The sequence below is a fragment of the Grampus griseus genome (assembly GCF_964374135.1).
Source record: "Grampus griseus genome assembly, chromosome: 13".
NCBI lineage: Eukaryota > Metazoa > Chordata > Mammalia > Artiodactyla > Delphinidae > Grampus > Grampus griseus.
This window is the reverse complement of record NC_139007.1, coordinates 23,592,425-23,605,043: the sequence shown is the minus strand read 5'-3', so window position 1 is coordinate 23,605,043 and position 12,619 is coordinate 23,592,425.

Sequence of the window (12,619 nt, the reverse complement as noted above, 5' to 3'; positions counted from 1 at the left end):
ATGATCCTTTGTACTTCTGCAGTGTCAGTTGTTACTTCTTTTTCATTTCTAATTCTGTTTAATTGAGTCTTCTCTCTTTTATTCTTGATGAGTCTGGCTAGTGGCTTATCAATTTTGTTTATCTTCTCAAAGAACCAGCTTCTACTTTTATTGATCTTTGCTATTGTGTCCTTCATTTCTTTTTCATTTGTTTCTGATCTGATTTTTATGATTTCTTTCCTTCTGCTAACTTTGGGGGTTTATTGTTCTTGTTTCTCTAATTGCTTTAGGTGTAAGGTTAGGTTGTTTGGTTGAGATGTTTCTTGTTTCTTGAGGTAGGATTGTATTGCTATAACTTCCCTCTTAGAGCTGCTTTTGCTGCATCTCATAGGTTTTGAGTGGTCATGTCTTCATTGTCATTTGTTGCTAGGTATTTTTGATTACTTCTTTGATTTCTTCAGTGATCTCTTGGTTATTTAGTAGTGTATCGTTTAGTTCCATGTGTTTGTATTTTTTACAGACTTTTTCCTATAAATGATATCTAGTCTCATAGTGTTGTGGTCGGAAAAGATACTTGATATGATTTCAATTTTCTAACATTTACCAAGGCTTGATTTCTGACGCAAGGTATGATCTATCCTGGAGAACGTTCCATGAGAACTTGAGAAGAAAGTGTATTCTGTTGTTTTTGGATGGAATGTCCTATAAATATCAGTTAAGTTCTTCCTGTTTAATGTGTCAATTTAAGCTTGTGTTTCCTTATTTATTTTCGTTTTGGATGATCTGTCCATTGGTGAAAGTGGGGTGTTAAAGTCCCCTACTATATTGTGTTACTGTTAATTTCCACTGTTTGGGCTGTTAGTGTTTGCCTTATGTAGTGAGGTGCTTCCTATGTTGGGTGCATAAATATTTGCAATTGTATTATCTTCTTGGATTGATCCCCTGATCGTTATGTAGTGTCCTTCTCTGTTTCTTGTAATTGCCTTCATTTTCAAGTCTATTTTATCTGATATGAGAATTGCTACTCCAGCTCTCTTTTGATTTCCATTTGCATGGAATATCTTTTTCCATCCCCCCACTTTCAGTCTGTATGTGTCCCTAGGTCCGAACTGGGTCTCCTGTAGACAGCATACATACAGGTCTTGTTTTTGTAACCATTCAGCCAGTCTGTGTCTTTTGGTTGGAGCATTTAATCCATTTATATTTGAAGTAATTATCAATGTGTATGTTCCTATTACCATTTTCTTAATTGTTTTGGGTTTGTTATTGTAGGCCTTTTCCTTCTCTTGTGTTTCCTGCCTAGAGAAGTTCCTTTAGCATTTGTTGTAAAGCTGGTTTGGTGGTGCTAAATTCTCTTAGCTTTTGCTTGTCTTAAAGGTTTTCATTTCTCCAACCAACCTGAATGAGACCCTTGTTGGGTAAAGTAATCTTAGTTGTAGGTTTTTCTCTTTCATCACTTTAAATATGTCCTGCCATTCCTTCTGGCTTGAAAGATCAGCTGTTAACCTTATGGGGATTCCTTTGTATGTTATTTGTTGTTTTTCCCTTGCTGCTTTTAATATGTTTTCTTTGTATTTAATATTTGATAGTTTGATTAATATTTGTCTTGGCCTGTTTCTCCTTGGGTTTATCCTGTATGGGACTCTCTGCACTTCCTGGACTTAATTGACTATTTCCTTTCCCATGTTATGTAAGTTTTCAACTATAATCTCTTCAAATATTTTCTCAGTTCCTTTCTTTTTCTCTTCTTCTTCAGGGACCCTTATAATTCGAATGTTGGTGTGTTTAATGTTGTCCCAGAGGTCTCAGAGACTGTCCTCAATTCTTTTCATTCTTTTTTCTTTATTCTGCTCTGTGGTAATTATTTTCACCTTTTTATCTTCCATGTCACTTATCCATTCTTCTGTCTCAGTTATTCTGCTATTGGTTTTTTCTAGAGAATTTTTAATTTCATTTATTGTGTTGTTCATCATTGTTTGTTTGCTCTTTAATTATTCTAGGTCCTTGTTAAACGTTTCTTGTATTTTCTCCATTTTATTTCCAAGATTTTGGATCATCTTTACTATCATTACTCTGAATTCCTTTTCAGGTAGACTGCCTATTTCCTCTTCATTTGTTTGGTCTGGTGGGTTTTTACTTTGCTTCTTCATCTGCTGCATATTTCTCTGTCTTCTCATTTTGCTTAACTTACTGTGTTTGGAGTCTCCTTTTCACAGGCTGCAGGTTCATAGTTCCCATTGTTTTTGTTGTCTGCCCCCAGTAGGTAAGGTTGGTTCAGTGGGTTGTGTAGGCTTCCTGGTGGAGGGGACTGGTGCCTTTGTTCTGTTGGATGAGGCTGGATCTTTTCTTTCTGGTGGGCAGGACTACGTCCGGTGGTGTGACTTGGGGTGTCTGTGAACTTATTATGATTTTAGGCAGTCTCTCTGCTAATTGGTGGAGTTGTGTTCCTGTCTTGCTAGTTGTTTGGAATGGGTTGTCCAGGACTGGAGCTTGCTGGTCGTTGAGTGGAGCTGGGTCTTAGCACTGAGATGGAGTTGTCTGGGAGAGTTCTTGCTGATTGACATTACGTGTGGCCTGGAGGTCTCTGGTGGTCCAATGTCCTGAACTCGGCTCTCCCACCTCAGAGGTTCAGGCCTGACACCCAGCCGGAGCACCAAGATCCTGTCAGCTACATGTCAATCTGGAGTGGTCTGCCTCTTTCTTTGGTCTCTCCTTGCCTTCTGTATACAGTGGCCAATTTCAGCTTTCACCAGGGAACTCCAGAAAATTTTGAACCAACAGTGTTACTGGTAAGTTCAGGAGCAAGACAATGATGAACAATCACTCTCACCACTTCTCTTCAACATTGTACTGGAGATTCTTCAGCAGAAAACTGCTTCCACAGCTTCCTCCCCCTGGTCCTAGTCATACTCCCAGAACAGTAGCTCCTTTTTGTCATGGGTCAATCCTTTAAATATATGAAGATCTCTGTTGGAGGAGGTCATGGAGAGGACGTGACTGCCAGTTAAGCCCCTGGCCCAAACATTTTGAAAAACAAGAGTGATAATTGGATGGTTGCTGTCACCTTAGGATGCCACTAAGGACTCCCAGAGAATATCATCCAGAGTCTAGCAACATTATCAAATGAGAACTCTCCAACAATACTTACTTTGAAAGGAGCGTCTATGTATTTTTGGGGAAAAGAATGTACAGCAGCATTTTCCAAATGTGCAGAGGTAGAGAAATAAAATGTTCAGCTAAAATGTTTGGACCATTGTGGGAGTAGGCTCACTTTAATATGCTTTTCAATTCTGAACACATTGGCAGTGCTCAAAACACATGTATTACAAAAGTAATACATGATAATGAAGTTGGGAATCCTGTAAAGGTTACATAGAATTCAATTTATAAATCAAAATGCCTAAAAATCAAACTTGGGCCAACTGCCTAAAGGTATTGGATTTTCACTACATTGGATAAGCCAAGGATCTTATAACCATGAAAATAAACAGTGACCAATATGCCCAGGACCTAATTTTAAACTATTTAGACTCTCTCAGCTTTTCTTTCTCATTCATTTTAAAACATTTTTTCCTACAATTTTCATTGAAATCTAAGCTTAGAGACTAGCAAATCTAAGTATTTGATAATCGTCAATTATTTCCAAATGTGAGGATCCAGAAATCAGGATAGCTCATAGAGAAATGGCATGTGTCAAACCACATGATTCCAATATAATCGTCAGCTTGAAATTAAACAAAAAGAAACAAACAAGCAAATAAAAGACACTGAAATTTTTAGTTTTAAAACCAGTTGAATTATTTTAAGTTATCTAAGTTATTTTAAATCTCTTAAATATTATTCTTGTGGCATGATTATCAATGGAAATAAAAAAGATGCTGATTGAAGATGAATGACTATTTCTTAATTCCCTTTGTATTCATTTGACACCAGCTTGTAAATTTTATTATTTCCTTTGATAGTCAGGTAGGTAAAAGTAGTTATCAAAAGTTTAAGAAAAAATATACATAGGTGGATCATACAGACCAGGCAGTACTCTTAGCACTTTGCTCATTTAGTCCTCTCAACAAACCTATCAGACAGGTCTTAGTATTATCCTCATTTTACAGATGAGGAAACAAAGGAGAGAAATATAAATTCAAAACATCATGTCCATTAAAGTAATACTTTCAGAAAAGTGAGAAAGGTCACTGTTATTTAGTTAAGCAATGGAATATTTATAGTTCAGTTTGCAGAGTAATAGTGCATAATTTAAAAATTACCAATTTAAACAATAATTGATAATGTTTCGAGAGAAAGTTATCAAATAGACTTAGGTAGTTCTTGCATTTAATAACTTTTTTATTTTCAAAGTTTTGCAATTTATTTGAAAAGAGAGCTTTAGTAAGTAAAATAAATCAGGCAGAGAAATACAAATACTATATGATCTCATGCATATGTAAAATCTAAAAACATACAAACAAACAAGCTCATAGATCTGGAGAACAGATTGGTGATTGGGGCAAAGAGAGGGGGTGGGTAAAATGTGCAAAAGTGGTGAAAACATACAAACTTCCAGTTATAAAATAAGTAAGTTCTGGAGATATTATGAAGAGCATAGTGACTACAGTTAATAATACTATATTGCATATTTGAAAGTTGCTAAGAGAACAGATCATTAAAGGTCTCATAAGAAAAAATATTCTGTGACTATATATGGTAACAGATGATAACTAGACTTATTGTGGTGATAATTTCATGACAGGTACAAATATTGAATCGTTATGCTGAACCCTTGAAACTAATATAATGTTGTATGTCAATTATATCTCAATAAAAAATAATTTTAAAGGTGGGGAGAGAAAAGAGAGCTTTAACTTTTATATTTAAAAAGACGCTAGCCAGGAACGTCATTGCTTACAATCTCAGATTCAGTCTCAGGCCTTGTCACTCAGGCTGGGAACTCTACTCTAGTCCTCATGGCTCACTCTATCCTGAGTGAAGCCAAAGTATCTGGGAAGGAATAAACGGCTTCTAGAATATATGTTTTACAAATCAAACTAAAAAATTTCAAAATATTATAGTAAGTCAATTTAAAAATACGTTTGTTCCCAAGAGCGCTCAGATAGGTAAATTTCATGCTCATAGGCTGCTACTAAGATACACAGCAAAGTCCATGGAAAATAGTGAGTCAAGATATTTTGAAAGTAAAACACAGAGAGAAAAGGTTGTCCCGGATATCCAGATTATATCTGGCATAGTGCTTTGTACATTTGAATCACTTAAATATTTATTGCATTAAATACATGCATGAATAAAGGAGAGTGAAAACAAGTCCCCTTTTCTAGGCAGGAAAGGTACAAGTAAAAGTCATTCTGAGAAATTACTCCTTCTCACCAAAATATCTTTATTTTATCTGGACAACAGGATGCCTAATGTCAACAACAAGCAAAATCACAACAAAAATGAACAGAAGACCTGGTCCTCTGGGAACCAGGATCAGATATTGTATAGAGAGAAAACCATTAAGAGTTCTAGTTGCTCGTGTTGGAGTTATGTCCACTGCGTACATAAGAGTAACTGCTTAAACTATGGGTTATCCTCGTTCTGATTATTTTTCTAGAATTAAAAAAGAAAGTCACCTTTTTTAGTTGAAACCTTATGTACCATATTTCTGAAATGTGTTCTAAACTAGGTTATTAACCTAGTTAAATAACAGGAGCCCTCACCTTCTAAAAACACATTCCAACAGAAACTAAAAAAGTGTTGTAACAATTCATTCAATTCCCCAAAGAAATAATCATAGGTAGTTTTGGAAACTTTTCATCTTTATGTGACTTAGCTTGGGCATGTACAATTACAACAGATTTTTATGATATTATGATCTCGAACGAATAGTGATTTGTATGTGTACATGGAGGGTGAAACATGAGGATTATGTCATTGACCTCCTCTTAGATATTTTTGTACTCTCCAAATTTTCTTTAGTGAATATATTTAAATTTAAAATAAAACATGGATATATAAACTGGATGTATATCTATGTATAAACTGATAGATAGATCTCAGAAGGGAGGAAATCTCTGATGGTCGACATCTCTCCCAGAATAGGTTTCGGCTGCTATACACAGTCCTATCAGTACACATCTTTCAATCACGTATCCAGGATTTGTGTATATGATTTTTTTAAATTGTTAAATGTGTACTACTTTATATTATTATGAACACTATAAAACTTATTTTTGACATAAATTAGAAAAATGGCATAAAATAAATATTACTGGAAGTTCAAACGCTTTCACCCCAATGCATTATCGTGTCCACCACAGGGTGACACGTATTCCACTTTGAGTTTCCCTGAATTAGATTGCAAAACAACAACAAAAAAGAAAAAAAATAAAAAAGAAGGATTATGAAAGAAAGGGTATGATACTGTTATCCTGGAATTTTCAACACAAAATTCTTAACAATTAGAATGCAAGCTAGAACGCACACACACACATATATATATATTAGGACTGACCTAGATTTTTTAAAAAATTTTAAAATATTGCCCTAGTCTAAAAATATGTTATTAAATTTCAAGGAGAAGAAGCTGAGACAGCATTAGTTTTATCAAAAATATGCCTGAAGGTATAGTATTTTTTTCAAAACCTCAGGTTGCTTACCTAGTGCCTGGGTTTTAAAATCTATGCCATTTACCCTTTTAATTTTATTCTTTCCATTTTATATTTCTACATTTGCTGTTTTTACTCTCCTTTTTCAATCTGTTACTTTGCAGTATTGATTTAGATGCCAACAAACTACAACTCATGGAGTGAACTTGGAGATCCTCTATCACATCCTTCCTAGAGGAGTTAGTTGCTCAGAGCCATACAGCTAACTAATAGTAAATTTGGGACTGAAGCTCAGGTTCTCTGCCTGTAAATACAGTGTCCTTTAGCACACTACAGGGTCAAGTTTCCTCATATCATTTTGAGTCCTTCTAAAATACACACACATATATATACAAAATGTGTGAGGTTACCTCAATCTAGTTAATCTATTCTGATTGAAATTGGTCTTTGAAGTTATTATTTCATAAACACTGTTATGTTCTGGTTCATATAAAGCCAGTAGTTTAAAAATAAGTCCTTAATGTCAAGTTTCCTGGGACTAATGTTTTCCTTTGAACTTTGAGGCAGTACTGTGGAGCATATTGAAGTCACATTTTGGTAAACTATTCACTCTGCTTTTCTTCTTCCTATAACTATTTCTGGTTTATTTCATTTAAGCATAGAAGTTATCTTCTGAGAGGTCAGGCACACAAACACCCAGAAAAAAAGGCTTGAACCTTTTGTTTTTACTCAGGGTCAAAGCATAGAGCTCTAAGAAATAGAAATCTTATTGAATGATAATGATTAATTTGAAAATCCCTGCTTCAAATCGAGACGTGTATTACAGAGAGAATATTAATGGCCATTAGCGTCATCCATCTAAATGCTTTCATACGAATTAAAATTTCACTAACCATAGCTTTACTGTTTTTGTAACTAAGAGATTGGACTTAAAACCAGTTATTTGACAAGTCTATAGGAAAGTTCAATGGGGTGTTTAAGAGGAAGTATACTATAAACAGAAGACAACAATTCGTCTTCTGTGTCATTAGTTAGTTCATTCAACCAATATAGTTGGTGGTGTTTTTTTCCCTACTTTGCACTCAGAAGCAAGGCGCATGTGGTAACAGGCAGCTATGTAGAAACAGAGCCACAACAAACTGTAAATGCAGGAACAGAGGCACAAAGAAGACAGTCTCTTTTCTTTAGGTCTCCAAGAATGAGTTGGCAGTTGCCATGTGCAGTCCAGGAGAAAGACACCCCAGGTCCAGAGACAGCATATACAAATGGCACAAAAGAGTGAAGCAATTTTGGGGTTCCAGATTTAGAGAGAAATTCAGAGAGCTTAGGATGCAGGAATTGAGAAGCTCAGGAGGAGAGAATAGGGAACTTGTTTGTGGCTCACAGAAGCCTATGACTTTTATATGACAGATGTGTGACCTTTACACTACAGAGATCCTGTGGAGGTGTGTATACAGCAAATTGATTGTAGCTGGGACTAAATTTATTCAGAATAGCTCTGATGTGGGGAGAAGGGCAGGACCAGGAAACGTAGCTGTCTTTATTTCCTATAAATCTCCATTCTAGCTGATGAGAAAAACAAAGGATAAAACTGTGCCAGTTAAAGATAATTTAGTTTCTTCTCTGCCTCCTCAGTTCTAGGTTTGCCCAGGACACTGGAGCTTTCCAAGGAGGCAGGAAGACAGGTCTCCAGGGAGCATGCCTTCTTCTGAGTCCTTGCCAACCTTCCCTCAGATGGCTGTGCTGGTGTGCATTGAAGTGTGGCTGTTCCTGGTCTTTGGGGGCACATGCCCCTGATCACCTTATCCCAACCCACTGTACCTGATGTACCTGTGCCCGCAAAGCTCCCACGCACTTCCACTGGGGCAGGTGGGACGTTCTTGGTCCCTTGCAGCCACACTCTGACCCTGGGTAACTGAGAGGACTATCCAGGTCCATTTGCCTACATAACTGCCTCCACCATCCCTGCTGGTAGCAGCCCAATGCTGGACAGGGATCTTCTCCAAGAGATCTGCAGTCTCCCCAGGAGTGTCTAGAAAGGCATACACTAATTCCAGCTTTCCCTGATTCTTCAAAACCTATCTGGGTTGTTCTAGAATGTTCCCATCTCAAGAGTTGCAGCCATGACGTAGGAACCTGGACACTCAAATCTCAACTTCTCCGCATCTCTTTTCCCCTCCAGATTGCTCTTCCAGTACTGTGGTATGAAATGTGGTGTCAATACGTCAGTGTCAGAAGCTGGCTTCCTTCTTTTTCCCAATAAAATAGAATGGATAGTCATTCATTTAAGTGAATTGTGAGACACAACTAACTTTAAAACAAAAATCTATGACTAAATGTATAGCAGGTAAAATTCTACGATGCTATTTGGTCTGGCTGGACAAAGGTTAAGTGTCTAAAGGCCAAATCTATAAAGGGATATTTGAGAATCTAGAAAACCCTTTGATGACTCAACAAAGTCAAGCTTTCAAATAAAAAAGTCTCACTGAAGGTGAGAAAAGTTCAGTGATTTAAGACTTCATACTCTCTTAATTACAGAAAATCACTAGGAAGTAGGTAGGCTAGGAAGGGAAGCATTAGGTGTGAGTTGTTAAAGAAGCATGCAAGAGATAATGGGACCCAAATGCTAACACATATATACGGAATCTAAGAAAAACAAATGGTTCTGAAGGGGCAGGACAGGAATAAAGACGCAGATTTAGAGAATGGACTTGAGGACACGGGGAGGGGAAGGGTAAGCTGGGATGAAGTGAGAGAGTGGCATGGACATATATACACTTCCAAATGTAAAATAGCTAGCTAGTGGGAAGCAGCTGCATAGCACAGGGAGATCAGCTCAGTGTTTTGTGACCACCTAGAGGGGTGGGATAGGGAGGGTGGGAGGGAGACACAAGAGGGAGGGGATGTGGGGATATATGTATACGTATAGCTGATTCACTTTGTTATACAGTAGCAACTAACACAACAATGTAAACAATTATACTCTGATAAAGATGTCAAAAAAAAAAAAAAGACATGCACAGCAGAGTTGAGGACAGAGGCAGAATCTGAATGATACTTAAAAGGCAGAACTGACAGGAATTTGGTGTCCACTTGGATGTGGAAAGGTGGGGTAAAAGAAAGAACTGAGGATTAGTTGAAGGTTTCTAGCATGGACAACCCGGTGGGTAACAATAACACCAGTCTTAATAAGAGATATAGGACTGATGGGTAGGTTGGGGAAACAGAGTAAAACAGGTTTAATTTCAGTCTGGGGTAGTCAAAGCTGGGGCTGTGACACTTAAACTTTGACCAATAAACATAGGTTGTATGAAGGAACAAGAATATCACAGGATGTAAAACAGTCAACACACCAGTGTTGGAAGTTGGCTTCTCTTTGTTCTCCAAGTAAAACAGAATGCAACACCATTCATTTAAGTGATTATAGGGCTACTGTGACAGTAAAACAGCAATCTAGGCCTACAAAAGAAAAGCGGCAAAAAAATGATGCTATGCAGATACTTCCAAAATCCCGAACGTGGACTATTAAATGCAAATTACTTTACCATTTCTATTGCGTCCTAACATTTACTCAAGAAATGCTTCACAGGGAGCTATCAAAAATAAAACTAAATAATAGGCTTATTCATCTTAGCAATTCATCCCAAAGGCCTAAAAACCCAAACCATCATAATTTAAAGCAATTCATGATAACCTGCCAAAAGACTTTGAACAAGAAGCAAAAACCCAAAACTGAAAGTGGGAATGAGTTAACACTAGGTAGGAAACCAAAATAAAATTAGCACTAGGTTTTAGTTGGTCTTTTTTTGATATATGGGGCTAATATGACAGGGACTTGAAGCAAAAGAGTTAAGATGAAAGTAGCAATGTCACACAGGGAAAAAAAACCCACAGTATTTCTCTCCTGCCTGACAGTTTAGTCCCATCATTCATTTCATAAGCTCAGGACTCATTAATGAATGAAATGGAGATACCCAAAGGATAGAGTGAAATTCTTCAGCAAAAATTAAATGGAGAAAATGACAAGTTATGGATCCCACATTCTTTCTAGAAGCACATTAGGTTTCCTGGAGCTACACTGGACACAGCTGGCCTTGTAATTTTAAAAAATGCCTTAAGAAAGTCATAGCTTAAAAATCAGGTTTTGAGTTCATGTTTTAATTCTTCTATACTTATCAGAAATAATGAAAGGTTAAATATGTCTATTTTCACAAAATTATGGATCAAGGAATTAAATAGGAGAGGTTTGAATTTGGACTATAATTGATTCTACTGTCTCTCATAGCTTAAAAGAATGTGGCTCTTTTCAAAGGTAGGTAGCTTATAGTTTGTGTCTGAGATAGTCCCGAGAGAAATAAATTAGAATCAACTGAGTCTAAGTAACAACATCAGCCTGCCCTACCCAAGGCAGAGCTCACAGGTGCAACTCACGTTGTGGCGTGATAAGCCAGAAAGACACCGTAGTAGTTTCCTGTGGCTGCCGCAATCAAATGCCACCAACTGGGTAGCTTAAAACAACAGAACTTTATTCTCTCCCAGCGCTGAAGGCCAGAAGGTGTTAGGGTTGCTTCCTCCCGAAGGCTCTGAGGGAATACCCTGTTCATGCCTTGCCTCTAGCTTCTGGAGGCTGCCAGCAATCTTTGGTGTTCCTTGGCTGGTAGACGCATCACTCCAATCTCTGATCCCTCTTCATATTTCCTTTTCTGACTCTTATAAGGACACTCCCATCAAATTTAGAGTCCACTCTGATCCAGGATGATCTCATTTCAATTCTTTTCTTAATTGACTGCAAACATCCTATTTCTGAGGTTCCAGATGAACATGCATTTTAGGAGCATACTATTCAACCTACTAAAGATGCTTACCAGGAGGAAAAGACAAAACCAAGAGAAGAAAATTGAAAGACCACTAGAGACACTATTAACAACTTAGAATCAGCAAATTATCATCACCAAAACATAGAAACACCAGGACTAAAAGTAGAAGTAGTAGAAGTAGTAGCAGGATAGAAGAGGTGTACATTATTACACCGCCTAATAATGGGACCCACGTGGCTTAAACCCTGAGGAAATGATGCAGAGTCATAAGAGATTGGAGGGAATATAACCAATTTAAATGGAACAGATGCACATATTCAGGCAAAGAGGATTTTAAAAAATGTCTCTGGTATAATTTAGTCCATTTCTTCATGCTGATAAATAAATTAATATTGAAATTATAATTTAATATTTCATTATTCAATAGACACACACACTATTTTCCTAGGCATTATTAGTTTTTTTAATTTCTAAAACTTTCAATACCTGAATCACTTTGTGTGGGGTCTTCAGACTCCACCAATCAATAGGTATAAGTTGTTAAATATAAAGGAAAATTTCAGAAAAGAAACTTCCCAGATCTAGTCGGAACTTTACTAAAAATTCAATCAAGCTAGACTATCATTCTGTGTATTTAGATTGAGACTTCTACCTACTGGAGGTGGCTATAACTTATAACCTTAACGTCCTTTAGGAGATTCATTCATTCAACAGTTATTCGTTACCAATATTTGTTGAACATCTATTTTCTATTAGACACAGTTCTAGGAAACAGGGATAGGCCAGTGACCAAAATAAATGAACGCCCTGTGCTCAAAGTGTCTATTATCAAAATAGAATAAACCTGTAAACAAATACATGAATCATTTAGGTAGCAGAAAATGCTATACAGGAAATATGACAGGGTAATGAAAGAGAGACTGAAATGTGGGGTGAGGTTTGGGACCTGTAATATTTGAGCTGAGAAGTAAATGATGCAAAGATCTGGAGAGAAAGCATTGCAGACACAAAGCACAAGCACAGGGTCCCAAAGTGGGAGACAGCTGATGAGCTCTGGGCAGCGAATCCCCACAGAGACGGCCAAAGACCCACAGGTAACTCTGTCTTCAGGTTCACAGAAACCAATCTGCTCAGCTGTGAGAGTGAAACTGGTTTCATAGAGGAGCAGGGTTGTTATCATGAACTCCAAGAGAAAGAAAGGACACACTGGTCCACAGGCTCCCCCGA